This window comes from Centrocercus urophasianus, unplaced genomic scaffold (genome assembly GCF_019232065.1).
Source record: "Centrocercus urophasianus isolate 14NV4802_14NV808 unplaced genomic scaffold, USGS_Curo_1.0 seq_12, whole genome shotgun sequence".
Classification (NCBI taxonomy): domain Eukaryota; kingdom Metazoa; phylum Chordata; class Aves; order Galliformes; family Phasianidae; genus Centrocercus; species Centrocercus urophasianus.
The window spans coordinates 30048391-30075148 of record NW_024884364.1 but is presented as its reverse complement, the minus strand read 5'-3'; positions in this window follow the sequence as shown (position 1 = coordinate 30075148).

Genomic DNA, 26758 nt, shown 5'->3' with positions numbered 1-26758 from the left:
GCTACGATTCAAACCAGTTATTAAGTCATGAAAGAGGATTGTCTGAAGATCCATCCTTTTTATGCCCCTCAGCAACCCAAATGTTCTTCTTTCAGCAGATTTCATTGTCGCTTTCTTTAATGAGTTTCTTATGGTTCTTTAACAATCTTTAACTGTTCCTGTGATAACTAATAACTTCTCATGCAGCACCCAACCAAATGTTTTATTGAAATATGAATAGATTCTGCAGGCTTCCCAAATATAAAACTGGAAAAATCAGTCATCATGTCATGTGAAAAATATTAGGCCAGTCTGGAATGATTGTCTCTTCAAATACCATGTTGATTTAACAATTTTTCCAATTTTCTTCTAAGCTTAAAATCTTTTTCCTTCCTTCAAAATTAATTTTAAATCTTTATGTACCCTTCAAGTCAGGCCAATGAGCCTGCAATTAACTAAGTTAAATGGGGAAAAACTCCCTAAATGATGCATCTTTTTTTCTAGAGGTTTGCTGTGATCACCGATTTGACAACTTTTGTAACCATGCCCAAATGTATGCAATTTCACCTGCCTCATGCTGCTGCATTCTGTGTTGGATGTTGTAATTTTTCCAGTTGGAGCATATGAAGATCTTTGAATTTTACTTTATCCCAAAGAGTGACCATTTTTCTATATATTTATTCTCACTAGCCATTCTTCATTTTCCATTTTTTTTCTGCATTCAGTGAATATGAAACAAAGTATTCTTTTAATATTTTGTAGTTTCTTTATATTACTTTTTGTCCTTAATCTATCCTCACCACATAATTGGTGCTGCTTCTACTCCTCCCACCCTTTGCTGCTTCTTTATTTACATAACTGAAGAGTTTTAACTAAACTTGGATTTTGGCAGCTTTCTCTTCATCCCTATGCTTCCTGACATCCAGGATGCAGCTGTCTGTGTTTCAACTTGTTTCCTTCCTTGCCCTGGAGCTTTTCTTATACGGTGAAACAAATATGTCCTGAGTTGGTCTCTTGCTTGCAATTCTGTGTGCAACACCCATGCTTTCAGAAGAACGGAGGATGAGTGGATTTCTCTTCTCTGTTATTGCTCACCCCACTTCTCTGACGTCAAGTCACGCCTGTCAGGTTTATAGTGATGCAACAGAACACAACAGTTTTCCAAATCTAAAGCATACACCTTGCAAGCATATTCAACTCATAAATTTCTCCTTCCAGCACTGGGTCCTTTGCTTAAAATTACATGAATATGTTACTGCAAGTGGGTGAAGGCATTAGCATACTTACAGATAATACTAGCAAGCTGTTCAAACCAACCTGAATTCCATAACTTGGAGGAATAGTTAAGAAGCCTGACTCCACTTTCACTGTGCATCTTGTTCAGGGGAGGTAACTCTTTTCTATTAGTGTACTCCAGGCTGAAGATCTGTGGACTCATTTTTACTTTTAGGAATAGATCAAGGCTAGTGCTACAGAGGTGAATGGAGTTGGAGGGACATTAAAGGATTATAATGATAAGAAACCCAAGCACAGTTGATTGAAGCATATTAACGCAGCCTTTTTAAAAGCTATTTTTAAAGAAAGGACCCTTTCTAGAGGCAGCATTTCAAAACATGTTCAAGCAGAAGTAGGTTTGTTCACTGAGGCTGGGTATAGGCTTTAGAAGAACACAAGTTGTCCTTTTGCTTTCAGTTATTGTGGTCAAGTGGGAAAAAACAATGTTTGTGTAAATAGAATTACTATCTTTGGGTTTGCCTGCATTTTGGATCAGCAGCCCTTCAGATTTATTCAGAAAAATTCTGCTTTGGAAGGGATATTAAATAACAAAATACTGCCTTGAATCAGTTTTCTAGGCTTAGTAGGAGGTGAGAAATTATCTTGACTTATATTTTTATTTAAGGATACACCCAACAGTAGAAGTACTGATGGGCATTCTGACATTGATTCACAGATTTCCCTTTCCACGGTGGTTACCATCCATGTCCTTTGCTGCTAACCCCATGTCGTTTGTGGCTAGGTAATGAAGACACCCAAGTGTGCCGTTGTCAGCCCCAGTCTTCAGCCAGGCTGTAACTCTGGAGCCCGGGGAAGACTATGTCTGCAAGTCTCTGACGCCTGGCCCAAAGAGCAACCCTAGTGCCGCCAGGCAGGAAGACGACAAAATGAATTTCTATGATGCAAAAATTAGAGTTGATTGATAGGAACCTACTAATAAAATGTCACATCTTATGGATGTGGAAGGACCACAGTGCCAGTGATAAAGTGAGATTGGTCAGGTCTGACAAACATGCATCAGAGCTGTATTATTGACAGTAGGGGATAGTATTGATTGAGCTGCCAAGCTTATCATATTACACAATTATGATATTAGATTTGCATTTTTAATTCTTTTAGAAGAAATTGGCCTGAGGCAATTATGAGAGAGAAATGCTATACTGGAGCCTGCTGGTCCAAAAAGAAGAAATCAGAAGCTTTTAGGGAGGAGCTGCCACTGTCAAAGAAAAGTTTTGCCTAACAGACCCATGACAAGAAAACAATGGAAATACAAAACCAATCAAGCTTTAAAGGATTTGTTCCCAGCAGTGTTGTCTCAGGGGACAATAAGACTAAAACAGATGACCATTAAGGCTGAGCTAACAAAGAAGGGATCTGGGTCATTTGTTTAGTTCAGATCGCATCCCTCCAAGATGGACCATTTGTGGAGTGCTTGGGAGTGTGCACAGGCTTTTTCTCCTCTTTCTAACTACACAGTATGCAAAGGAGTCTCCAGACCACCCAGTCTTGGGTTCCATCTACTTGAGAAGCCATGCAAACTAGAAGCTCTTAAGCAAGTTGATGATTTAGTTCCCAGAAAGGTGAATGAGTGGGACATAGTCTCCTCTCCTCATTGGTATTTTCATTGCTTAAAGTGTTTGCAGGAGTAAATTCCCTTAGTATTCTCTCATTAGGCTGAATCGTTGTCTATTCCTCCCTTGGTCCACTGCAGGTCGTGTGAGCAGGACATAAGGCTCTTGTTGCCTTCATTTTTGTATCCATGAAATGAACACTGAACATAATCATGTTTCATTTTCACTATTGAATAGAATGGATAAGATTTTCAAAGCATTTCAAAACATGTAGATTAAATCTCTTGAGTATTAGGTTTTTGACTATGTCTTTTTTGAAGTACCTGTTTTTTCAAAAACCTTCTGAATTGAAGAAGACAAACAGGCTCATCAATGTTGTTTTAACTGTCTTCGCAGGCCCAGTTTATCCGTACCTAGTGAGCTCTTCATTGTCTCATTAATAGTCAACCTTCTGATCTGGAGCTGCTTGAATATTTGTGCCCAGGGATCACTTTTCATTTTGCTGCTGGAGACAAGAAATACAAGTACCTTACGATCTTGTAAAGAAAGGATGATTTCAAGGGCAAATTTTCCTTTCACAGATCTACAAAAAGACAGCAAATACTTCTTTGGAAGATCTGCCAGCAAAGGCCGAGGAAATTCCTAAGTTATAAAGGAATAGGAAAAAGGAAGAAAGAAGCATGTAGCCTCATTTCAGATCCTGATATAATTTTTGCCATGGTTGGACTTCAGCTACCAAGGTGAGATCCAGAAGTTTCGAACAGCTCAGGATGAGTGTCCACAGCTGGATTACACTTCAGACCCACCTTTAACATCTCAGAAAACTGGTTGAGATATGTCTTTCCGTATTTAGTGAGTCATTCTGCAAATATCAGTGGTTTGAAACAGAAGCAAGACCCTGAGTTTGGGTTAAGAAGGGTGTCCCTGATCTCATTTGAGTCTTCTGAGACCTCTGCATTTGGTAGGAGTCCTGTGTTACCAGCTCCTGTGTTGCACACCACAGAAAGAGTTGTTCTGTATTCACCACTGTTAATCTGCTTCTGACTTATCCTTAGATCTGCTGTAATACCTTATGTGTAAGTATAGATTTAGCAAGAGGACAGGTTGTTGATACTTACAGAGTCAGTAACTTTAGTGTTTAATGCCAACTGCTCTAAGGGCTGGTCAGGGCTTCTGAGACCCACTCAAAGCAGTTTCTGCAAATTACAGGAAGATGTGCCCCAAATAAATACTCTGGGAGAAGCTTTTGTTAGTATTAAAATGATGATGCTACTGAAATACTGTATAGTGTTGCACTACTGCTATTACACATAACTCTTCAAGATAAAGGACAAAGGATGCAATAACACCTAACTAGATCATTTGAAAGAGATATCATCAACTTCAAAATAAATCCTCTATCATTTCAATCTTCATTTACAATTATGATTGAAAAAAATAAAAGGAACAACTTTTGGAATATGGACTTCAATATGTCTATTGTTCAGGCTCTCTTTGACAGTGGACTGTTAATAATGCGCTTCATGGTCATCCTTTAAAGGTATATTATTCTGCTTCCCCTTTGCTTTGCATGAGTCTTTCAACAGCATGATGGGAGTACATATTGAAAATAATTCTTATTCTCAGGTGATAAATACAGGTCAGTGGTATCTAGGAGCAAGGGAAGTTCCTAGAATTTGTAAAGGCTTTCTTTTTCCGCAGTTGATGACATTCTTTTGTTATCAGAATGTTAACTTCCATCACTGTATTAAAATAGTTTCCAGAGATGGTAGCTTTAAGAATGCTAGATATCTCTGTATTATCCATGTTACGAAATATAATGAGTTCTATGGTCTTGGTCCAGAGAAAATACTTAAGCTTTGAACTCAGCAGGACTTGCGTGGAATAATGCGGTTTACATGCTCTCCTAAACCACAATCTCTTCTATAATTTCTGAACTGAGATATGTAACATATCTCAGAGATATATTCTTTAACAGCTACTGCATAGACATTACATGCTGCAGAACAGTTATTTCGTTTTGTCCAATGCATTGTACTTTGCAAATAATGGAAGCAGAAGATCATAATGGAAAAATATCTGCTATTTACTCTCATCAACATATATCATCTAACAGTAAAGGTTAGAAAAATAACAGTGCATTCTGTGGCCAGCTTTCTTTATATCAACTCAGCTATCATAGCATTTGAAGAAAGGTAATCAAAACAAAAACGAACTCTGATGGTAATCGCATCAACAGTAGAAGAAGACCTCACATGGCTTATTGAGAGAGCTGAGCTCATGTGGTGTATTAATCACCAGCGCAGCAACAAAGAAGAGAAGGGAGAGAAGTGGGAGGGGAGCAGCCTTACCTGGCCTCTTTTATCCACTCCTGGGAGGTGACTGCTGTTGCTCTTCCTTCACTCTGTCTTTCGCAGCTGATCCACAGTAAGACCATAATAAAAGGCTACAGAAAACAGCTGCCAAACAAAATCATAAACAATATAAATTGAATTTGTATGCACACGCACATACAGAAGAGCCTCAATATTTACAAAATAAGGACATTTCATTGAGAATCAGCTCACGTGAACAGATTTTTTTTTGCCAAAATTGGCCAGAGAGTAAAACTTCAGTGTCATGAAACTTTTGATTTTCCAGAAATGTTCCATGCTGGAATGAAAACAAAACTTTTAGACCTTCTTTTTTGTGATTTGGAATTGTTTCAGATTGAAAAGCTCCAGGTTTTGGTTCGGGTCGCTCTCTGCTTCTAGTCAGAAACCGCAAGCATCAGAAATCTGTGTCAAAACCAGTATGTCTTCACAGAATATTGCGGCTTTGATAAACAACATATTGTAATGAAACGACATTTTGTTGAAAAATTTCCAGCCAGCTCTAGCTGCAGCTTTTGTGAGATTGGGCAATTGGGCATTATTAATATTGCTAAAGCTTTCTTTTCGAAGGCCACGGCAGCTCTTGATGATCACTGGACATAAGGAATTAATTTCTTGGGTGGGGGAAGATGGGAAGAGGGTGAGGGGGTTAGCAATGTGGTTTATTGGACCCAGGCATGGGATAGTAATAAAGCTGCCCACAGTCAGGTTGCAAATAGTTTCTTTTGTTTCCAATATACTTGCTCAAAAAAAAATGCCCCACATCAGTTGTCTGTGCATTCCCATCCCACATGAGAATCGGTGTTCCCTGGACAGCACTGGGGCAACTTGCTGTTAGACATGGGCCTGGTGCTGCCACTGCTCTGGCTGTGGTTAACCACAGAGTAGTCAAAGATGTTTCAGAACTGTGAAATCCTTGCATGCAGGGAGCTGCAGTCAAACCTACTCTCTTTTTCTTGTGTCAGTGCTTTGAGGATGGGGATGAGATGGAATGATGGCACTGTGGGAGAATGCAACAGCTTGTGTTCAAGTTGACAAATGCATTTTAAATCCTTCTCTGTCCTCACTTTCTTGCACTGCCAGTGCTTTGGCAATTGAGAGCTTCTTTGCTGAATGGAAAAAGATGTTTGCTTGGGATTATGTGGTGTGTACAGGAAGGACCTGCTGTACTCCTGGTCTGGGGGAAACTCCACAGGAGGAGGCCTGCAGATGCTTGGGCAGGGCAACATGCAAAGCTGGTCTGCATTGTGGATGTTGTCTCAGGGGCCAACAGTATGCCACAAGTATCTGGGATGAGACTTGGTGCTTAGTCCCTCATGTCCTCAGCATGATGGGGCTGAGAGGTAAGAAATGTGTCACATTATATCTGGCCTCTTGTTGATTGCCATAAAGCCTGCTCATTAACCAAGTGAGAAAACTGAGGCTGTCATATGTGGGCATAGAGGGAGGGGAAGAGGAAAAATGGAAAAATTCCCAAAGCTTGTTGATCTCCTCAGAAGGCACTGAATGTGTGGCTGTGAGAGTACAGGCATATCAGGAAAACTTTGCTCTCCTAGAAACACTGCAAGCTTGGGTAACGCTGTGCGATGGACAGGGCTCTATCAAAGTTGTTGTTGTTGACCATGGAAGCCTGACTGTGCATTTTTTCTCCAGTTTTTGTTATTGTTATTGTTGTCTGTTTGTTTCATAGGGAAAAAGTAGAGAAAAGAAAAAAGAATCTGTGACTTTCTTTTCTGGTGTAACCTTGTTGCTTTACTTCCCCTACTGAGCAATTAGTACTGAAAAGGCCATACACTTTGCTCCTCTCCAGGATTTTCACATATAAGCCTTGGTTCTAGCGCCAACAAATCCTCAGGAAAAGCAGTCTGAGTGTGGAATATAATCTATGTGTGCAGATTTGATCGCCACCAGTTTACGTACTGAGCTCACTGCAAGACATTCTTATTAGGTGGGTGTAAAAAACCAGCACATTACAAAAAAGGTAAAATATTTCCTCCATCTCCACTAGAAGATAATTTGTAGGCAATTACTGCATCTTGAAGCACATTCATTTACACTGCAGGATGCAGAAGTTTTTAAAATATTTCTTGTTAATTATTGATGATTCAGATTAGGAACCATCTTCACCTTATTTACAAAAATAATGGACCTGTTTTTATGTTCAGGGATGTACGTTGCTTATGAGTGTGCATACAGATAGTTGAACCATGTGCTTGGCTAAGAGGGAGATGCAAGAAAAGTGGTTGTGCCAGTGACACCTTTGATTTTCAAGAGCAGAGGAGACAGGCTATCATCGAACCTCATCTGGCTTCAGATCATGTTATTATAGTGTTCTCTGTGTCAGATGAAGCATACATATTATTTCCTGTTAATAGTATATAGCTGATGGCAGATAATTGCACTGACAGGTTTAGACAGATCAGGCAGAGTTAAGAGCTGGAGTATTATAAAGGAAAAAGGCGGAGGAGATTGTGGTTTACTGTCAAGCAAAAGTCATAGGGAAACAGACACTGGACCTTGGAAGCTAACACTACGCCTCTGGAAAGCTCCTTCATGACCTATATTAGTTCACATTTCAACCACAGCATTCAGTGAAGATCACTGTTAGTGGCTACCATCACCATGCTCTTTAGAAATAAGCTTTGTACCACTGTGCTTACAGACCTTATGAACTTCCTATGACAAAACATGGCCCTCCAGGAACACTGTGGCTGTGCCAGCTCTCTTTGATGTTAATTTCTATACATGGTCACGCAGGAGAATTGAGGGAAAGAAAGATGCAAAATGACTGCACCCATGGCTTTGCTTCTTGAGATGAGATTGCAAGAACTCACAGTTGCCTTTATTTGAACAATAACCCAGGTGAAAGTGACTTCTAGCATAAGTTCTATGTATTGCTCGGGTAAATGCTTTGACTAAAAATAAGTACAGGAAAGCTTAGATGAAAAAAATGAGGCAAAGAAGTTTTTGTTAAGGATCTGTATTGGAGCTGAGGAAGGAATTGGTCATTGGGAACTTCTTAGAACACTTAGAAATGATAAATGACTTATTGATGAACTTAGCGATTTTGGTTTTCAGCAGAAACCAGCTGGCTTTGGTCTTATGAGTCATTCAGAGATGAATTAGTAAGAAGGTGGGATGAGCTGCGCCTATATACACAATAACAATTATGAAAAAATGTGAACAATTGTCAAAATAGAAAGCACGATTTATAAAGTGAAGTATTAGACATTTGTTCTTCTATTACTTTTATGCTCCAGGTGCTTGCAGAATTGTATTTGTGTATGACTCTCTCATTAGGAATGATCAAATTCTTACTCAAATCTGATTTAGTATCATTGATGTATATTGGACTGATGAAAGTATTCCCAAAATACTAGTATCTTTTTCATTCAAAACAGAAAACAGACAGATACAATTAAAATCCAGTTTAAGTAAAGCTCTCCTCTTTCAAATACAGTGTCAAAAAGACAACAAACATAATGTCTTCAGCTGTTAACATCCCTTATCTTCCAGTCAATAAGTTTATAGCCTTTCAGCTCTTCTGCTCTTAATATGACTTAAAAGCTCTGGAGTGAAAAAATAGGATAACAAGTGCAACTGCTACAACAAGACTATTAGTTTCATTGATTTTCTAAAAGGAAAACCCCCAGCTAAAATTCAGGAAAGAAATTAATACAACTATCTTTTAATAATATTAACTTTCATGAAATCAATATTTTTCTCATATTACTTCATACTTTGCTACACACCAGCCTCTATGTAAGTAATGATAATCAATTCAGAGCCTGTGTATTTGCAAGGACCTTTTCAAAGGCTGGCATAATGGACAAGATTAGCCAAATCTGCCTGAAAATCAGAGTGCCAGTTTGATACTGAACAACATCAAACTGTTGGTGGAGGCTTCAGGTCCTGAAGGTTTTTGTGATACTGATGATGGTTGATGTGTGACAGCGGAAGTGCAACCTCTGTGCTGCAGAGGACCAGATGTAGACCCTTGCTGAAATTCTCTAATTCAATTTGTCAGAAGTTTGGGGTGATTTTCTGCCTTGACTTCACTGGTATTCTGGATACAGAATCACAGAATCACAGCTTGGTTGGGGTTGGAAGGGACCCATGGAGAGTATCTTGTGCCATCCTCCTGCTCAAGTGGGGCCACCTAGAGCAGGAAATAGCTTTGGAAAATTAGCTGGAAAACTTCAGATCTCCCTTTTCTTCTGCCAACATCATCTCTTACCAGAGAAAAGCACTCTGTAATGACCATTGTGGGTTGCAATGGGGTCTCCACTGACACAGAGAGTAGAAACTGCATAAACCTGATTATAACTATAGGCCTATATGACATAAATAAAAGTTGCAGCCTGTCACTGAATCTCATGCTGAGTTTCTCTTAACTCCTTTCCCTCTTAGCTTGAGCTAAATTCAAGTAATAATTGGCCATGATAAAATATTTCTGTGGTAAAATTTAGAGAAGTCCCAGGAATGCAATAATAATTTACTGTAGAAGCAATATTGAGAAAGGGTCTCATTCTTCAAAGTCTTAATTCCAATTATTAAAACGTGCTAAATGTTGATATGGGAGTTTTGCCAGTGCACATTTTCTTCAGGGAATAATGCTTTAAAGAAAGCGAGTTTTTTGTAATTATGAGAATGTGACAAGATCGTGAGTAGTTATGTACTCTTTGAAACTCTTGCATTCTAAAAATGCAGTTTTCTGAAGAAAAAAAAAATAAAAATATCTCTTAGAATGCTTCTGTTTTGGATGAAATTTACCTTGCCAGAAAAAAAACTTCTGTTTTTTTGTCAATTCTACTATAAAATTTTCTTAGTGACAGAAGCTAGGAAAGAATCTTAAATGTCAAAGCATAGACAATATGAAATGAAAAATGGCCCTTCTTGTTTACAGGGTTAAATCATATGCCTGATGCTAAACAGTTACTTCAGATACGCCAAATATTCCCTCGTGGGTTTTTTTTTGTTTGTTCATTTGTTTTTACAAGACTAACTTTTTGTTATCCTATCTATGGGAAGAGTGGCACTAGACATATTTTATGGAGAATTTCTGCCCTAGGGAAAGAGTAACTCTCATGTGTAGAGCATTGCCTGCATTGTGATAAGATTTCATCCAGATAGGCAGAGTTGAACTTTAAAATGACAAATCAGTGGTTTTGGAAACCCTCTTGCATTTTGCTGTACCTCTGAGTGAATGTTGGGAACAGGGATTTAAACACTGAAACAAGGCACTGAGCTGAAACCCTGGGAGCTGCTGATAATCCTTTAGTCTGTAATAGATAATGTTGTGATACACTGAGAAAGGGAAAAAGAAAACACCTGAGAGTGGAATTCATGGAATAGTTAGGAAAACCTTTTCCTGTTCTTAATTTATAGTCTTTTTCCTTTTCTTCCCAGTTGCTGTGTGCTTCTTCTTTCTGTAGTACAGCACTGGCATCACAAACAGCTTATAGAAGTAGGGTGTGCATGTGAGGAAAGTAGTTAGGAGGAAGAAAGAACTATTTTTTTCCATGTGATACTGATAGATCCACCATGAAAAATACCCTGCTGACGTTTTTGGTAAGAACATGTTGAACTGCTTTCACACCTTGTCAAGAAAACATCTAGTAAGAATGAATATGAGAGTAAGCGAGGCTGTTCAAATGACAACCTGGCACCCACAGTCTGTAAAGATAAATCAGAAAGTCTTTTTGTTGCTGTGGTTCTCATTCATTTTTCTGTGTTCTTCTTCATTTTTCATAGTTTTTCTTCAGCTTTTTCATGCCTCTGGGACCCATCAGGTCTCACCTGAGCAGTAAGCATGGCTACTTTTCCTTTCTTTGCTACTCAGAATAGTAGGAGGTTTAAAGCTTTTCTTGGCCTTCTTCAAAATTCCAAATCCCAACTCTGCTACACGTAGTAAATTTCTACCTGTGGCAAAACAGCTGTGAATGTCAGGTGTAGTGACAGGCTGGGTTTTACAGGGCTGGTGGCTGTGACTAAACAGTTTGTAGTGTATACAAGCGCACTTAGACAGAAAGTGAAGTTCTCTTTTTGCCCAGCTTAAAAAAGGCACTGCTCCCCAAATGAAAGATTAATGCTTGAAAAAAGTCTGAAAAATGGATATCCCTTTGACCTTTCGAAGGTTTGTCATTTAGTTGACATACCCATTACCTCAAAAATCAAATGTGTTTGTCTAAACATTATTCTGATGTTTGGTTTGGGCAACAAAGGTCAGACAGCTGACCACTAACTCGCTGACAGTGATCAATTCAGTCTGAAATCTTGTCACTTTCCCTGTTTATTCTGCTATCCATCTCTGCTTTGCCAGCCACCACCGCCACTTTCTGCTGTTGAGGCGCTTTTAAACCTAACAATAATCCAATTTAGAATTGATCAATGGGAATGTGTGGTCAGTAAGCAAAATGACAAAGTCTGCATACAACCGCTGACCACAATCTGGTGGTATTTTACATAGGGCTGATTGCAAACTTAATATATGTAAACAGCTCCCAACCACAACAGTTCCAGCAAAGAAGAGGTGGTAGGGACTGAGGTTTCGAATGTTCAGTGTTGATACTCATCTGGTGCCACAAATCTGTGCAGCCTTCTGGCTTCTTATGAAACTGCCTGTGCTCTAATCATGCAGAAGTTTTTCCACAGGTAACAACAGTGTCCCAGGTTTTACTATGGTGTCTTTCCAATCAAATTATGCTCTGAAATCCAGCCTTGTCAGTGGAAGACGTCTGTGAGAACTGTCAGGAATATCTCAGAAGAAAAAAGTCTGTAACTCCACACTGTGATATAAGGACAAAGTAATGAGGAGGGAGAACAAGGGCTCCCAGTCCTCAATGTTTATTTACTTGTTAATTAAATGAAAGAGTGACAGTACAACAAGAAGAAAGAACAACAGTTTAAAACATTACGTATTGGGTACGTATTGGCACAGAGAACAGCACAATGCTCAAATGAATGCATCTCAGATAGATAAAAATGGTACTTAAGTAAGAATCTAGGACAAAAAAGAAAGCCAAAACACACAAAACCCAACAAACAGCTCAACTTTCTAGGCACTTCCCAAAATTTATTTAATCCCTTCTGCATGGCTCAGGAGACCCCTCAATCTTCAGATTGCAACTCGTGGGACAAAATGTTGCATGACAAATGATGGAACACTGAAACACTATTGTACATTGTTTGTGACAGTGCTTTTCATTAGCTTCTAAATCTAGCTTTAAGTCTACTTTGCTTGACTGCCTGTATGATGATGTGCAGGACAGAAGACTCCAGTCTAAGAAACATTACAGCAAGGCCTTGATAAGGAAGACTGATTGACAAAATTTGACCACAGTAGCTCTTCAAAGTGTGTTTTGAGGTTTTACTGAGAAAGAGAAAAATATTCTGCTTCAAGTGTTTGTTTCTAACCATGTTTAAATCATGAACACACTTTTGCCCAAGTGCTCAGCATTGGAGATAGTTTTTGCTTTATCAGTGTAAGCAGAGCAGTACAATTCCTCAGCTTGTTACGTGGTGTTGAATGCCCTATGGATTCAACTCCTCTGCAGAGATTAAACTTTAAAGAGCTGTGGGATTAATTTTTCTTCCTTGCAAATACGAGCCTTTTAGTTTCCTTTCACTGAGACTGCAAGATAGGGTTTACCTTTGAAGGAGTTTTTTACTCTTATATCAATCCTTCTTCCATGTTTTGGCTGTTACCTTCCTGATGAAGACTGGTGTATGAAGTGCATGTGTACTGACTATTCTACCTGAGTACAAGTTACTTGGTCAAGCATTAATCTGGACAAGTAAGTTGTCACCTCTGCTACCACTGTAGACCTGTGACAATCTTTTAAGAAAATGTCCTACCCACAGCACTTACAGCCGTCTTTTCTTGGCAGACTCAGAGATTTTAGACCTTCTGCAGCCTAACATGGAGAATTTTGATAAGACATTTTCTAAAGGATGGTGGGAACAGTTTGGACTCCTCTTGAGAAGGTCACCAATATTCCCCAGGGCACTGAAGACCTTTGACTCATTCTTTTATTCTGAAACTGCCCTTTTATTGTTTCTCTGTTTAATCCTGCAAAATTTATGAGGCAAGCTCTAGTCTCTCTCAGTGTTGCAGCCAAATCGAGGGACAAAGTTTCAGGCCTGCCAGATTTTCTTTTTTTCTATTTTTTCTCCATCTTCCTTAATCATGGCAAGGAGCAAAAGGAAATTTGCCTTTTCAACATGCATGGAAGATTAACTTCAGATAAATAGGTCCTTGAGACCTTTCAAATCTCCTGTATTTAGTTCTTTTTGCTGAACTCTGCTTTCTTCCCAGTCCTCTTCTCAGCTGAGGCAACATTTCCATGACATCCTGCTTTGACAGAAAGATGAACATGCTTACCTTTGATAGGTTGAGGTGAAATTAATTTCTTATTTCAGCTTCCTTGTAGCAATTCAGCTGCAGGGAGTATGGCTGAGTATTCTAGAAAGCAAATCCTCTGGATATCATTTGGCTAGGTTTGCGCATATAGCTTCAATATTTAGGATGAGAGTTGTCTTTTGCTGTGGAATCAGTGTATGTAAGTATGTGCAGTGACATACAAATGCTTTATGGACAGCTCCTGCAATGTGAACATAGAAACAAAAGACTCAGAGAATGTTGCAAGACATTTTAAGCTTTTTTTTTTTTAATGAATTTTTAAGTTATTTGTTCAGTACAAGTCTGTGTATAGTGACATGAACAGAAACTTAAGAAGGCAATTTGGCTTATTTTCATACAAGTCTTTGTGCTTCTGGATCAGAACCACTGAAAGCTGTGTTTACAGCCTGATCCATTAGAGCATGTGATCTATTTTTAGTACCATAAATTCTGAAACACTGAATAATGATACTGAAATTACCATTTATGTAGTTTTAGCACCTTAGATGCACCAGAACTGTCGTAAGGAGTCTGGAATTAAAAGGGAATTTTTTGAACAGTAGTGGGAGAACTGTTAAATTTCCAAATTTGTAGAGGGCTATTAAAATTTTTGGATGGAAAAAAAATTATGGATATGATTAATAGTTCTCAAAAACAATTTGCTGTGTGTTGCTTCATGCAGATTCTGGATGTATAAGGTCATTACTGGACCAAATATCTCCAGGTTTGTGGAATGTGGGGGGGTTGTGCTAATAGATTATGATGCTGCAGCTCCAAGCCTGTATATTTCAGCTGGCTAGCCAGGTTCTTCACACTTTCACCCTAACCCTTTTTCTGTCTTCAAAATTATATTTTAAAAGTTGAAATTTATTTCTGAGAAAAGAAATTGTGGTTAATTGTCAGCATTGTTATGTCTATACTTATGTTTCCGGAGACCCAGAATGAAGTATGCAGAAACAAGGAGTTTTCAGGTGTGGTTTATTTTTTTTCTTCAGTTTTGAGCATATTTGTCCAATTGGAAAGATCAGATAATGCCATTGGGGTAGTAGATTTAGTTTCATACTTTATTTTCTTATTTAAAACTATTAAGAGTATACTTTTGTGCCTTCCTTCTACTCAACAGATATTGGTCTGTTATTAAAATAATAAAATATCTCAGCAATATAGTCTTGATAGTCTGTTCGATATGTTTTTAGAATGTAATTAAACCATGTCAGTGAAGTGACAGCTGAGTGCTTAATCATTTCTCTTATACCTTGAGAAAATGCTTCATAAAGTAATTGGGAATTTAAGTGCAACTAGCTTTTTTTGGCTTTCATTTTCAACGTATTATCTACTTTGTGCTATGCACCAAAAATATGTGAATAGATGTACACTTCGTCGCAGCATTTCACAGAATTATAGAATCAGTAAGGTTGGAAAAGATCTCCAAGATCATCTAGTCCAAACGTCCACCTACCACCAATATTGCTCACTTAACCATGTCCCTCAGTGCTACATCTCCACATTTCCACATCTCCACACCACTAGGGACAGTGACTTCACCACCTCTCTGGGCAGCCTGTTCCAATGTCTCACTACTCATTCTGAGATTAATTTTTTCCTAATATTTGTCTTATTTGGAAGCTTTTGCAGCTGAATCTTCCAAAATGAAAACTTTGAGTAATGTATATCATATGTTTAAGACACGTGACAAATGTTAGTGCATGTTTATGGCCAATCTTGAGTTTGAACCACAGGGTGTGAACATTTAGAGTGTACAGTCCTGAATGACCAACCTCCCTGAACCATTGCTGTTGAAGTTGACACCTCCAGCTCAGCTATAGCACCACATGGCCAGCATTGGACCAAGAGCTAATTGCGTTCTGCAAAGAGTAATATCTTAGAGCAGGACTTTGGCCAAGCTGCTTTTACTTTGAATTCAAGGTGTATACAGCACAGACAGTAGTCTTGGGAAACTTTTTTTTTTTCCTTTCCTAGTGCTGAAGAAGCCCAGATAACAGAATATGCCCTGAAGTTTAATTTAAATAAAGTTCCAGAACCAACAGGGGTCTGAGTGATTGGTCTTTGTCACACACACAGATTACGGAGATGATGCTCATTAATTTAGCTTTTAAACTGTGACCATTTGATACTGATCTATACAGTTCAGTCCCACAACTCTCGGGAAGTCAGTATTGTCATAGGGATTACTACAAGAATAGTAATTCCAAGTGTAAAAGAACAAGTCTATTAAACACTTTGGAGAGTAGCATTCTGGAAGTACTTTGCCTCATCAGCCTTTGACCAATAAGGAAGTTCAGAGTGTGGAATATTATTTTTTTTAAACTCCTTAATGAAATTAAGTCAGCTATTCAATCTTTAGCAGGACTTCTGAAGTCATTTATTCAATAAAGAAGTAGGATCACTTTATAACAAAGCACCTCAAGTAAGTGATTTTGATTTATTGCTGTGTATGGGGAACATACACTGCGTCTCAAGTAGCTTTTTGCTGGGTACACTTTATAACTGAATCTAGGTTATGTGTCATACAGTGTCATATAGTCATATAGTGTGCTTCGGCTTTGTTCTTGTTGGATTTCTTTTGCTCTGCTTTCCCTCTTGTCTGTTTCCAGCAATTTGACTGCTTTCATGGCAATGTTCATGTCAAAGATTTCCATTAAGGACATGCCCTTATGATGATATAAACTTCTAGCTTTGTTTTAAGTGGTGGGAAAGGGGCAATAGGGCTTACATCAAGAACAATGCTTGTGAACTTTTACACATTCGAAATGTAGTCTTGGAGCAAACCTAGGGAAGAACAAGACCAGAGGCTTTTCACATGACTGCAAAGAGCACTATATGTGAAAGGTGGCCATCTTGTTCCACATTTTCTCAATGAAAAAGCAATGATTAAAACTTTCTAGACTGTAAAACATCCTTTTTTGAAAATGAACAGCCTTCTTCTGTGTGTCATTTCTGACCGATTATCTAACTCGTAAAGTTTATGCTGTGCATTAGACCATGTGGTGCTCTTTTGGCCAATGCAAAGCTGTTAGGCAAAATGGCTATACAAGGAATAACATTCTCTCCTTTGTTCCAGTAACTTAGCTTTTATTTTCAACCATCAACAGCAAGCTGCTCACCACAGCTCCTTGCCCAAACCGGAGGATCTCTACTTCAAACATTATCATCTGTGCCTTACAGAGCTGCCACAATTCCTAACAGATGGTGGATGTCTATGCTCTGCATTGTTTGGATTAAGCTGCAGAAGGACTCTATATGAGTAATATTCTGCTATGGCATGGAACAAGCCAAACTGGGAAAATTTGGTGACAGCACGGTAAGCCACAAGTCACACTAAGCATCACAGCTCATGCAGTGTGATACACTTGCCTGAAAACCCTTGAAACAGGGAAAATGACATTAAAAATAGCATTTTTTTCCAAACTTCTAAGTTTCCTCATTTTTATTAATGTTTTTTTGACCCGAGCTTCTGTGGTTTAATTTCCTGTAGATATCAAATATCAGTGAATCAAGCAAAGACCTTAACCTTTAGTCCCTTTTGCATTTGAAGCTACCTCACTTTGACAGTATTTTAACTGGTGTTAATTCCCCTCCCTTTCTTCCCCTCCTCCCTTAATGCTTGCTCTTCAAAACTGTAAATTTTAAATTTTAAAATTCTACAATAGCACCCTGTACTGTACACTAAACTGAGCTGCCTTTATTAATTGGGTAGCTAATGAACACCACCAACACACCAGAAGGCAATTTTTGAACTGTGGTTAGATATGATTTGTTTTGCACAAGTGCTCTGGGACTGCTCTCTGTGCCATTCAGATCAGCATTTGCACTGTCTGACATAGAGGAGCCATGGAACTGCTGTTTTGCACTATTTCACAGTGGTTCTCCCTGAGAAAGCTTGCATGACATCAGGACCCTGTATTTGCAGCATGTTTATGCTCCTGTGATAGAAATGTCCCCCTGCTGAGGTGCCTCAAGTCTTCAGCAGCATCTCAGGGTGATCAAAGTTCCAGTGAGCTGAGGAACCAAGAAATTTCCAACTTCAGAGATCAGTAAACGATAAAGGATTTAACTCATACTGTGCCAAAGAAATGAGAAGAAAGCATAGCATAGCTTTACCTTTCTCACTTTTCTACCGTTTTCCACTACTTGTTTTTCTTTATTTTTCTTTTTAAAAATCCTCTTGGGGAGGTTGCTCAGACGAACGATTCATCTGGACTATATCTTGCCAAATTCTTGTTCCGGGAAGGTTCAGATTGGATATTAGGAACCATTTCTTCTCAGCAAGAGCGGTGAGGCAGTGGCACAGGCTGCCCAGGGAGGTGGTGCAGTCACCGTCCCTGAGGTGTTCAGGAGCCGTGTGGATGTGGCACTGAGGGACGTGGGCAGTGGGCGTGGGGGGGTGGGCTGGTGGTTGGACTGGGGGTTCTTTGAGGTCTTTGCCAACCTTCATGATTCAATGATTCTATGAATTTTTTATGTTCATTTCTTTCTAAATAAAACCTCTAAATATCATTACTGGTATTACACCAGTAAATATTTACTTGGTTACTTGCTTATTTCTCAGGCAATACCCCAGCAGCACGCACACTTTCTAAAGACCAGGCTGCAGCCTCTTAGAGACTAAGCTGCCATGTGCTACCATCAGTGCCAGCAAATATCACTTACTCTTTTTGCATTCTTTGATTTAAAGACATCATCAGTCTTAGAAAAATTTACCATGAATGAATAGAAACACTCCCCTGGGTCTGGGTTCCTGGGATCTTGGGGGCTTTCCTCTGAGCAGGCAGGGTTCATGGAGTGGACCCAGTGGATGACTGGATATTCTTCAATCATCCCCATGCTGCGCTGCACAGCCATACCACAGCAACACTACACTTCCAGAATAGATAGGCTCAGTCTGGCTACTGGCACATCCCCCTCACACAGCCTTTCTCTATGTTCTTGGAACTGCAAGGCATCCAAACCCAGAAGCCATTTCAGGACAGCAGCTGCCAGGATTAGTTTCCTGGGATGAGAGCGTTTTGAGGAATTTGAGGTTTTTTCAAGCTATGGAGCCTGAAATAGCTTGGCATCTTCACACTGCTGGCTTTTGTTTGTGGAGCCTGCAAGCTATTTTGATGGTCAGTTCCTATCAATCATGTGGATTTTTACATTTTTTAACTTTTAAATTTGTAGAGGGTTTATTATTATTATCATTATTTTATACCACATTCAAAAAAGGATTTGAGGAGTTCTGGTTTTCTAAAGGGGAGTTTATACTTCCCACAATATTTCCTCCTTTTGGCTGCTGTCTCAACAGCTTTTATTTTGCTCAGCCCACTCTCATCTTGACTTTTGCCTTTGATTCTGTTGTGAGAGGCTTATGCATTTGAAAACACTAAAGCTAGAAAACCTCCAAAACTCAGGGTATTTTGACTAAAACTTTCAGGAGTGGTTAAGCCAGACTTTTTTTCCCACACACAAATAAGGAATAGTTCACTCTCCTCTTTGGTCACCTGCACACCACATCCTGCAGAGAGGTCTGGGCTGATGTGTGCTGAGGCAGCAGAGCTGCATGAAAGTGCTTCTACACTAAGCTGGAGTTTAAGACATTCTCTGCCTGCATTTCTTCTCTTGGCCTTTTGGTGTCATTCTGTGATTAACAAGGAGAGTGAAGAGCCACATAATTGCCTCTCCTCTTGTTTCGGAGCAAAGCAGAGTTTGTAGCAAATGATAATATCTGCTAAAAAGTCATAGAAAACACAGCAAATCTCCTGAAGGTTAAGGATGGAGCTAAACCTATATAATGGATCCAGATCCCAGAGGGCATGAAGAAAGGTGTACCCATCTATTTGTGTCACTAAGATAACTTCATATTTAGGTCCATGATGCTCAGCTATAAATGAGATGGGTTGAAATGCTAAGGAGACTCCTACATGGCGCTGCCATGTGCTGGAGAGCATATCCTAAGGATAATGTTGGCTAGCTGTGTGGCACCAATACCACTTGGTGCAATCTGGGGATGGGGAGGAGAGCACAAACGTTGGAAATACAGGGAGAAAACTACAAGAGTTCTGCTGCTAAAAAGGAGAACTCAGAAACTGAAATTGAAGAAATGAGGTGATCAGGGTAAGGTACTGTGTGACCAGCAAATGAGGGGCTGTAGCATAATGAAAACAGGCAAGTTGGAAAACATTTATCTGCATTTCCCCAGGACACCAGGATGGCTGCACTTTGGTACACACTCATAAAATCATGGAATGTCCTGAATTGGAGGGAACCTCAAGGATCATCAAGTTGCATGTGTTCTTGTGGAGAGACAATGAGCACGAAAGGGCTGAGTATATATCAGGGAATTAAAAGCCTGGTAGAGCTGAATCGGCAATGTTTTCTTGTTTGCTGATTGGTCTGGGGGAAAGAGAAATGAGTTAATAGGAAGTTTTCCTAACAAGTAAAAAAAAGAAGTCATATCCACTACCTCCTTTGATCTAAAAGAAAATAGTCTAGTACTCAGAGGTGTGTGTTTGTGTATAGGAGCATAACGGAGTTTTTAAAAAGAGCTGTATCTCATTTATCACTTGCAAAATCCATATTCATTTAATAAATACTTCAGCATGTTTACTTGTGTGGATGGCTGCCTGTTCGTATAGCTTCTGCCTCCTTAAACAAAAGAGACTGTGAGTCCTGAATATTCTCTGCAGAATGCTTCTTGTCTGCTCTGAAAGCTGAGCCCTGCCTTTTTTCATGTACGTGAGACTACAGGAGGAGCTTCCCAATCCCTCGGCTTGCTCAGAGAGGCAACAGAGAGCTGCTGACAGCCAACTATGCTGTGTTTTGTTCCTGTGATTGTGGCTCAGCCATACAAGGCTTCCCAGATTTCTCTATGATATTACTGACAAGGGCTGTGATGGCATTCCTGCCTCAAACTAAAGTTTTGCAGTTTTATCTCCTTCACTGAAATATATATATATATAAATATATAAATATATATATATATATGTATTCAGATTCCTTTAAGTGATGCAGATGAATAAAATTCATATATTGAACACACTGGAGCAAGTATGTCATGAGTGATGACATGGGTCAAAGATAGACTCAACCAGTCAATCTCTGCAAACTCAGTCTGAACTACATTTTGTTTCTGCAGAGGAATTACTCAGCACTTGAGTCTTTTATGTTGAAATGTCTAACCGCTGTTTCAGGATCTACAAAATTCAGAGGCACTTGAGATGAGGTGCCAACCACTATGGAAAAAATAATTTCTTTTCTGTGGAGCTATACTGCAGAAGACAATTTAATTTACTGTTTTCCTGAGGCCTTCTCTACCAGCCAAAGGCATGGAGAAAGGCTTTGCACTTGTAGAGGAAAAAACATGGTTTCCTTTTTCTAATAAACTCTCTCCAAAAAGCAGTTTTGCTTTCTTTGAGTGCAAACACATATTTATTGCAATTGGTGCTGACTGTGTTTGAATATATGTTATAAGTAATACCAGAAATAACTTCATTTTCCTTTAGATGCTTGGTACAAATCTTATGAGGACTGGCTGAGGGAGCTGAGATTGTTCAGTCAAGAGAAGAGAAGGCTCAGTGAATACCTCATTGCTTTCTACAATAACCTGAAAGGAGGTTGTAGCGAGATGGAGGTTGGCCTCTTCTCCCCGATAACAGTGACAGGACAAGAGAGAATGTCCTCAAGATATGCCAGGAGAGGTTCATGTTGGATATTAGGAAAAATTTCTTCTCAGAAAGAGCAGTGAGGCAGTGTCACAGGCTGCCCAGGGGGGTGTTGGAGTCACTGTGCCTGGAGGTGTTCAAGAACCGTATAGATGTGACACTGAAAAACATCGTTAGTGGGTACGGTGTGGATGGGCTGACTGTTGGACTAGATGATTGTAGAAGTGTTTTCCAAACCTTAATGATTCTAAATATTTCTAGAACTTTTGAAAATACTGTGAAAATGGTGTATTTCCTTTCTTTTTCCCTTCTCCCCTTTTGAGTAAATCTGTCTCTAGGAATACGTACAGGCATTCAATTCTGCAGCACATTCAATTTAAAAGGCTGAAAAAAAAAATCAAACAAAAAAAAATTAAGGAACTTACACATTTTTGCTGCTTTTATTTCACAGTTTTGCTGGTTTATATTCTCCTTGTCTTGAAACTCCCAACGTGGTGAAAAATACTTATGAGGTTCTTTATAGAACAAGGATTTAGCCTTCAGTGGATCATCTGGGGAGAATTTTTCTAGTGCACAGGAAAGATGTGACATTGGCACTTCCTCTACCACAGCCAAGATGCTGAAGAATAAGCATGGATTCCTATTCCAAAGTGTTTCATGACCCAAACACAGAGTCTGAGTAGATGGATTGACAATATAAAAAGCTCTTGGTATGCTCCAGAACATACTCGCAGCTATTTTCAGGCATGAGAATCAGACAGTCTTTCTCTACTTTGTAACAATGGCAGTGAGGTTTGAAAACCACTGGATTTTTTCACAGACACAGCACTGAGCAAGCCTGATCTCTCCAGCCCATTTAAGGCAAAGGCAGGACTCTCATTAACTTGCATGACTTCAGAATTGGCTGCAGTCATCCTGGCTGGTACCTTCACTTCACACCAGGCTTGTTGTCTGGACCTAGACCTGCACCAGTCCTGTAGAGGTTGCTTGGCAGTCTCTGCAGAGATGCTGCAGAGAGCAACCCACAGTCTGATGGGTGTGCTTTGGGAAGGAGGACATGTGTAGGTCTGCCCATGGCGTGCTCACTTTCCAACTCTAGGAAATGCAGGTGGCTCAGGACAAAGGCCTTGATGGCTCTTCCTAGATGAAACTTCTGACGTCTTTCATCTTTAGGCCTTTCCTCCATCCCTTCAGACCCCTCCACGCTGATAGCACGCCAACATCTGGTGTCCTCTGGAAGATATTTTTTGTGCTTCTTCAGCCTCCTTTTGAGTGATGTTCAGTCATGTTGCAGGAAGGAAAAAATGCATTTTTAAAATCCTGTAGCAAGGCGCTGGCCTCCTTCCATAAACCCTGTTCTCCGCAGAGATGAGAGACAGAAGTACTTTTTTGAACCAATTCTGATCTTGAACTATGGAGTTTGGTCTGAGGTTTCATGCTGAGGTTTGGAACGACTCACATTTTGCAAACAGGTCCACTTAGTCTCATAGAGTTACACCACCTATTTAAGGTAGAAATATGCAAGCGAGTACATAATGCACGCTGCCTGCCTGCTCCAAACCACAAGTTGCTCAAAAAAGCCAGTGGTGAATCCTGCTGGGAAAGTTCAAAATAACGAAAGAACAGCCACTTCTTGCTCTGTTGCTGCCTATGACAGCATATATAATGCGATGCCAAGCCAGACAGGGAATGCAAAACTAGAAGATAGTTAATACATGTTTCAATCAGTTACTCAAATGTTTTGTCAGTACATTCTGTCGTGATGTTAGTGCTCTTGATCTTGCAGAAAATATGCAACCCAATTAGAAAAAAGCTTGTGTATTTTAAATTCTTTTGCTCAGAATATTTCTTTATGTCTTACAGCTCAGGACACACCTTTTCTGCCAGAAACGTAGCTCCACTGTGAATGAATTCATAGCTATCTTTTAAAACAGGTAACATGGTAATGCCTTTAAAAGATTTTTACATAGCTCTAGATTTTGCAGAATGACAACAACAAAACATCAGAAAAACCAACATTGGGAAGTGTAGAGCTAATGGAAACAGATGCATTTTTCCATGTTCCTTAAGAAAAACAAAAGCAGCTGCCACTTTTTTTGTTGAATAGTATTTCTGATTGGTCTGAATGTGTTCTGTGCTATTCTTTTGCTCTAATGGGGGCAAATGAAATATTCTTCTGCATAACCCAGGGGAGCTGTTAGCAATCTTCTCTTAATTTGAGTGATCTTTAGATTTCTTATATGAGGTTCTGAATCAGACAAAGTGCTCAGAGTCAGCTCTTATTTCTACATAGTAAATAAGGGTGAAATTTAAAAAAGGCCATTAGCAATCAATACTGGTGGGATATTTAATTTCCAGAACATGGTTGTTTTGTTTTATTGCTCTAGACCCTAAGAGTTCCAAGGGATTATTTCCTTATTATTACATTTGCAGCATTTTTCTACATAACTTACCCTTTTCTGCTCACACTATTTTTTGTTTGACTGACATATTCTTGTGGTATGCTACCTTGCTGACAAAACGAAGGAAAGTGGTCTCACTGGAGCAGGTAAGGCTGCACTAGCTGGCAGCCATGATGCCAAGGGAATTATGAAAAGGAATAGCCAGACCCCTCCCTTGAGATGGGAAGTACTCCTTATCTGCCAGCTTGGGAGCTAGAGCTAATTCACTGTGCTGAGTTTTGTGTCCATGGTAGAAAAGCAGAAGCTGTTCCAAGTATAGCTCCCTCAGAACTGTTATTCGGGGAAAAAAAATATACAGCTGTGCTACATAATGTCTTAATGATATGACATAACCAAACTAAAAGAGGGTGATTTAGACTGGATATAAGGAAGAAGTTTTTTAATGATAAGAGTGGTGAGGCACAGGAACAGGTTGCCCAGAGAGGTGGTGGATGCTCCATCCCTGAAGACACTCAAGGTCAGGCTGGAAGGGGCTCTGAGCACTCCATAGGTGTCCCTGTTTGTTGCAGGGGAGTTAGACCAGATGGCCTTTAAAGGTCCCTTACAACTCAAATGATTCTATGATAATGATTCTATATTTTCTATAATGTGATAGGCAAAATGCTGTTGGGCAGACATTGGAATTGCTTGTGCCTTTTGTTCTATTCATGGATAACACCATTTATTCTCAAAACTGAGGAAATAAGTCAGACTAGAACTATTTTTGGAAAAAAAAGAGAGAGTGGAGAATATGGTGGCAAAACTGCTGGTTTCGTTCTGTAAAGCTAGAGTTGCAGCTTGCTTGAGAGCTGTGTCCAGTCAGCATGTGATGTGATGAAAAAGTGGACTTACCATCACAACATTAAAAAGCAGAGGGAAGCTACATTAAGCAAGGAGAGAAAGTTGTCTTTTTTTCTGCAGGTGTTCAAAAGCTGTGAGCAGCTCCTGTTAGACAAGATGGGTATTTCACTCAGAAAAATCTGTACACAGTCCCTCATAGCGTCATTTTGGCTTTATGCATGTAGTCTTAATGAGATTTATATACAGCATGTAGCTTTAGTGTCAACTATCCGATGCTATAACATTGATTTGAGGATTAAGTATAAAGAAAAACAGTCACAAAAATGACTTCACTTCTTCTGCAGTCTGCAAGTTAATGTTATGAAGGCCAAACAAATTTACCCCAAGTAAGATTAAATTCGTATCAAGTCTATCTCTAAGCAAATGACATTACTTGTTTCACATACATACTAAAAAATAACTATTTTTGCTGTATTTATTAAAGTAGAATTTTTATGTAATATATGAAAGACTTACAGAAATAGTTTTCTATTAATCAAAATCATTTTGGAAGCAAATCATGTCATATAGACATAGAAACAAATTTAGCTCTGTGTACTCCTAACTCAAGGTACAGATATTTTTTGCTTAGCTTTTCAACATCTTTGAAGCATAAAATTAATGCAACCTAATACATAAAGCCTTAGTCATTTGTCATTAGATCTATTACATCTACATAGGAATATTATAAATCTGCGCTTTCTTTTTAAAGAGCCCGTAAGCTTGTTCATTATTACCTTCACATCTTAACTTTGTCAAGACTGATAACTTAAAAATCCAGCATAGACTGTGACACAGCACTTTCCTGGTGCAAGCTGAACCTAGGCATTTGCTGTCAATTATGAATTAATGCTGCCTATAATACATATGGTGCATGCTGTGCCATGCATTTTCCTGGCAGGTAGGCAGCATGTCCTTTCACCAGTGATCCTTTAGTGGGTAAGCAGAAAAAATCCAACCATGAAGTACCTGCACCGAAAACTTATTTACTGATCTCACCTGTCCCAACTTCCAAGGGGCTTTTTTGCTGTCTGTGGGCAGCACAGACCTCAAATGGAGTCCCAGAGCGTTGCACAAAAGACTGGAGCCTATCAGAGGAAAGGATGGACTGAAAGGGCTGGTTTTCGGAATGTTACTTCTTGAACTGATGATAGTGAGGTATCAAACATTTAAAGAACGATGAATGTTTTAGTGGGTTAAAGTGAGTATTAATACCTTATCAATATGGCCAGAAGCTTTTCCTACAAGCTTCCTCAGCCAGGAATACTGTGTATCATGTTATCCATTAGAAAGGAATTTCTTTTTAATCTTTATTCCCCTTTCTTTACTTAGGCACCAATTATTTTATTTACACATGCAGAATCATGTGTATGCTCCCAGAACAATAACAGTGTTTGAAAATTCATCTAAGAATCCCAAGGATTAGCAGGAGAGAGCTTTGGCACATTCCTTAAGCCTGAACCGAGTAAAATGTAATAGTAAGAAAGAAAAAAAAAAAAAAAAAAAAAAAAGAATAAAAGAATAAAAGCGTTTTTAACCTAATTAAGGTTAATGGGCCCTAAATAGGCATGAGTAAGTAATCATCCTTAACAAGGATTAATTTTGCAGCTGATAAGATGGGAAATTCTGCAAGCACACTTTAAAGTCAGGATTAAAACTGAACATCGTCTTGATAAATAAGACAAATAATGTGGGGAAAAAGAAAAGGGCTTTCATCTGATAGGGACAGAGGCAACTGCAAATAAGATCAGCCAATTGCATGAGCACAAGAGAGGAAGGATGGGTTAGTCAACAGCTGGGCTGATTGCACCTGGGTGGTCAGTGCCATCCATGAAATGAATGCAGGGGTGGCTCAGCACCTTGTGCTCAGGCAGTCCTACAGGTCTACCATGGAGCTGGTGGGCTTCAGCAAAGTCACTCTGGAGTATGGACTGCTTACATGTTGACAGGCAGGAAACCTATGGCAGCATAAGGGTTTTTAAGTGCTTCTTCTGCACACTGTTATTTTAATGGTCATGAAACAGAGCAGTTTTATTCTTCTAAGTGAAACATAACTGCTGAGCTGGAAGACATCATTATCTTCAATTGTACCCTGTTCCTGAGCACAGAGGGGATACAATTGTTAGGTTAAAACACTGGCTTATATTCTCATTAATTCTCGACCCCTTCCTTGCTCAGTCCATACCTCCTCACCCTTAGGGGTACAAGAAAGGCCAGC